Below are 4,360 nucleotides of genomic sequence, written 5' to 3' on the forward strand. Positions count from 1 at the left end.
AATGTGATGTTCCCCTTCCTGTGTCCATGAGTTCTCATTGTTCAATTTCCACCTACGAGTGAGAACATGCGGTGTTTGGTTTTTTGTCCTTGCGATAGTTTACTGAGAATGATGTTTTCCAGTTTCATCCATGTCCCTACAAAGGACACGAACTCATCATTTTTTATGGCTGCATAGTATTCCATGGTGTATATGTGCCACATTTTCTTAATCCAGTCTATTGTTGTTGGACATTTGGGTTGGTTCCAAGTCTTTGCTATTGTGAATAGTGCCGCAATAAACATACGTGTGCATGTGTCTTTATAGCAGCATGATTTATACTCCTTTGAATTGATAGACCGCTAGCAAGACTAATAAAGAAGAAAAGAGAGAAGAATCAAATAGATGCAATAAAAAATGAAAAAGGGGATATCACCACCGATCCCACAGAAATACAATCTACCATCAGAGAATACTACAAACACCTCTATGCAAATAAACTAGAAAATCTAGAAGAAATGGATAAATTCCTCGACAAATACACCCTCCCAAGACTAAATCAGGAAGAAGTCGAATCTCTGAATAGACCAATAACAGGTTCTGAAATTGTGGCAATAATCAATAGCTTACCAACCAAAAAGAGTCCAGGACCTGATGGATTCACAGCTGAATTCTACCAGAGGTACAAGGAGGAACTGGTACCATTCCTTCTGAAACTATTCCAATTGATAGAAAAAGAGGAAATCCTCCCTAACACATTTTATGAAGCCAGCATCATCCTGATACCAAAGCCAGGCAGAGACACAACCAAAAAAGAGAATTTTAGACCAATATCCTTGATGAACATTGATGCAAAAATCCTCAATAAAATACTGGCAAACCGAATCCAGCAGCACATCAAAAAGCTTATCCACCATGATCAAGTGGGCTTCATCCCTGGGATGCAAGGCTGGTTCAACATATGCAAATCAATAAATGTAATCCAGCATATAAACAGAACCAAAGACAAAAACCACATGATTATCTCAATAGATGCAGAAAAGGCTTTTGACAAAATTCAACAACCCTTCATGCTAAAAACTCTCAATAAATTAGGTATTGATGGGACGTATCTCAAAATAATAAGAGCTATCTATGACAAACCCACAGCCAATATCATACTGAATGGGCAAAAACTGGAAGCATTCCCTCTGAAAACTGGCACAAGACAGGGATGCCCTCTCTCACCGCTCCTATTCAACATAGTGCTGGAAGTTCTGGCCAGAGCAATCAGGCAGGAGAAGGAAATAAAGGGTATTCAATTAGGAAAAGAGGAAGTCAAACTGTCCCTGTTTGCAGATGACATGATTGTATATCTAGAAAATCCCATTGTCTCAGCCCAAAATCTCCTTAAGCTGATTGGCAACTTCAGCAAAGTCTCAGGATACAAAATCAATGTACAAAAATCACAAGCATTCTTGTACACCAATCACAGACAAACAGAGAGCCAAATCATGAGTGAACTCCCATTCACAATTGCTTCAAAGAGAATAAAATACCTAGGAATCCAACTTACAAGGGATGTGAAGGACCTCTTCAAGGAGAACTACAAACCACTGCTCAATGAAAGCATTTAAATTTCTAAGTAGAATTATCTTTTTGAAATCTAGTTTTGATGATGAAACGGGGAAAAGGCCCTAAGCCTTGCAGCAAGTAAGGTGTGAACAAATAGTAGAATTGGCTACAGACTACATTATTCCCTTGTATTCTTTAACGGATGTGTCTCTATCAGTCTATGACTTCAACAATGGCATAACTCTGGAATCAGCTGGAAGTGGTAATGTGAAGGAGACATGTGGAATGTTCAGCACAGTTAGTGTTTAGAGGAAGCTCAAACTCCCTCTGCACACATTCTCCTCCACTGCCAGATCTACATAAATGGAATCATCTTGTCTAAATTTGAGGTGTAGAAATTCTGCAGTTTTCCTACCAGTGAATTATCAGAAAGTTTGGGTTTGTATCTCTACTTGTCTCATTGTCCTCTGTAATTTAAGTTTGTCCTTAACCATCAGATCTAGAGGCTTTGGGAAATCAATGTGTTTAGTTTTTCTTGTGAGTTTTCCTTCCTTCCTTCCTTCCTTCCTTCCTTCCTTCCTTCCTTCCTTCCTTATTTTCTTTCTTTCCTTCTTTCTTTCTTCTTTCTTTCTTTCTTTTTTCTTTCTTTCTACTGTCTTTCTTTCTTTCTTTCTTTCTTTCTTTCTTTCTTTCTTTCTTTCTTTCTTTCTTTCTTCTTTCTTTCTTTCTTCTTTCTTTCATCTTTCTTTTCGAATTTGGTCTACATTTGTTTTGCTACCCGAAGAAGCCTCCTGAGTCAACCCACGGACCCACAGGAGGTTGTGCTTCCTGTATTTCCTCACTAAAAAATCTTTATGAAGAAGATTTTTAGTAAAATACTTGCCTCAATTATCACATTAAATTTAATCTCCTTATTACTTGTGGATATTAACTTATTTATTATAACTACTCTGTTTTCTGATTTGACACTTTTTTTCATTCTCTACCACATAGCTCTCTCTCTCTGATGAGGGATCTAATTTTTCTACTATAATTCTGCCTGATCTTGTCAAGATACATTCCATCACAGATAAAATCACTACTCATACATAATTAAATAGATAATTCCTAAGACATACAATTATATTGTGCTCCCCAAAAGCCTTTCCTGAATTATAGGAATCTTCTTGCTTTTTCCCTGGACTATGACTATAAATCTTTTTAAATTGACAAAGATTCAGATGATGAGTTCTGATCCAATGTTCACAGTGAAGCATTCAAGAACATAGGTAATAGCTACCATTTATAAGCCTTAACGAGGTGCCAGCCAGTGTTCTGGGCACTTTACTTTATTGTAATAAAACAATGCTAAGATGTCTTAAATCAAAGTGTGGCATAGAGAGGTTTAGCAAGTGGCCCAGAGTCACATGTAAGTGGTGAAGATGGGGTTTTAGCTGAGTCAGTGTGGCTCCAATGTCCACATTATTCATCACATGCTACGCTTTCTAAGAATGTCTTGAATCTTAAATAGACACATACTGAGTGAGAAATTCAGAGTCATCATTTACTCACTGTAACCATGAAACCTCTACCACTGACTATCATTATTCGTGCAACAATCATGAGCTTGGAAATTGCTATTTAATTATTAATGTATGAAAAATAAAAAAGTCAGCAGAATAGAATAAGGGAGAGGTGCACTAATAATTTCATAGGTGGTTAACTAGAAAGGATTCTCAATTCATCTAATTTGATCATACTGTTTTCCAGTAAGAAAACTGAGGCAGATTTGTAAATGCATTCAGAAAATGACTGAAATTCATGCCACCTTACATTGAACTGGGAATTTCTCTATGAGTATGCTTTTATTGGAATCTGGACACTAAGGTTCTGTTTTTGAGTGCTCTCAGTATCAAAATAGTTTTATAAATAAAGTCACTCCCCACTGCTCTGTACCTCTTTGTACTGTGTATATTTTCTTCTCTTTCACTATCTAGCTCACCCCAAAAATTCAGAAAAAAATACTCAATACTAATGTGGCAGTGGTGATAGTCATCAGTTAGTTTACTTGAGTTCAAAAGTAGTTGCTGAAAATCAGGATATTATTGTAAGTGTGATAAAAATTATGAAATAGGCAAGGATATGATCTAGAGACTTGTTGCTTCTTATAAGGCAAACAGATGTCAGACCAAGTAATTGCTACAGGGAATAATGTGATAAATAATATTTTACTATATATACAGGTTGATGTACAGTCTCTTGATGTTTAATGAGATATTCATAAAGACTGAACATCCTTCAAGACATGAAGGACCAAATGTCTAATAATGGAATTCCATAGTCCTGAGGGAGATATTTCAGAGGATGTTAATTTTAATGCTTCCCTGATCATAAAGATCCCACAACAACTACAAATGCAAAGGACTGAATCTATGTCAATTTACTTACTTAGAGTTTATTACTACCACCAGAATGTAAGTTTCTTCAGACCAAGAATCTGTTGACTATTCACCATAGCTAATTGTCGTGCCAAGAAATACATTTTAAATAAGGAGTTTTGAAATGTATAAATGGCTGTTGGGCCTTTAACTCTTCCTCTGTGCAAAATATTCACTAAAACTTAGAGACAGAAGCTGTTAACTGTAGGCTTGACCTGTAATCTTTGAGGAGATGAGCAACTCAATAGAGACTCACTAAATGTTTATTGTTCATAAACTGCTGTTTAAGACATAAAGATGAAGATGTGCTCTGTGACATCATGTATGTATTCATGCTGCTGTTCACTGTTTCATTACAGGTCCTGCCCTCCTGAGCTCTCAACTCTGATATAAGCCTTAAAGAAGAGTAA

The sequence above is a fragment of the Hylobates moloch genome, unplaced genomic scaffold (genome assembly GCF_009828535.3).
Source record: "Hylobates moloch isolate HMO894 unplaced genomic scaffold, HMol_V3 SCAFFOLD_84, whole genome shotgun sequence".
NCBI classification, from domain to species: Eukaryota; Metazoa; Chordata; class Mammalia; order Primates; family Hylobatidae; genus Hylobates; species Hylobates moloch.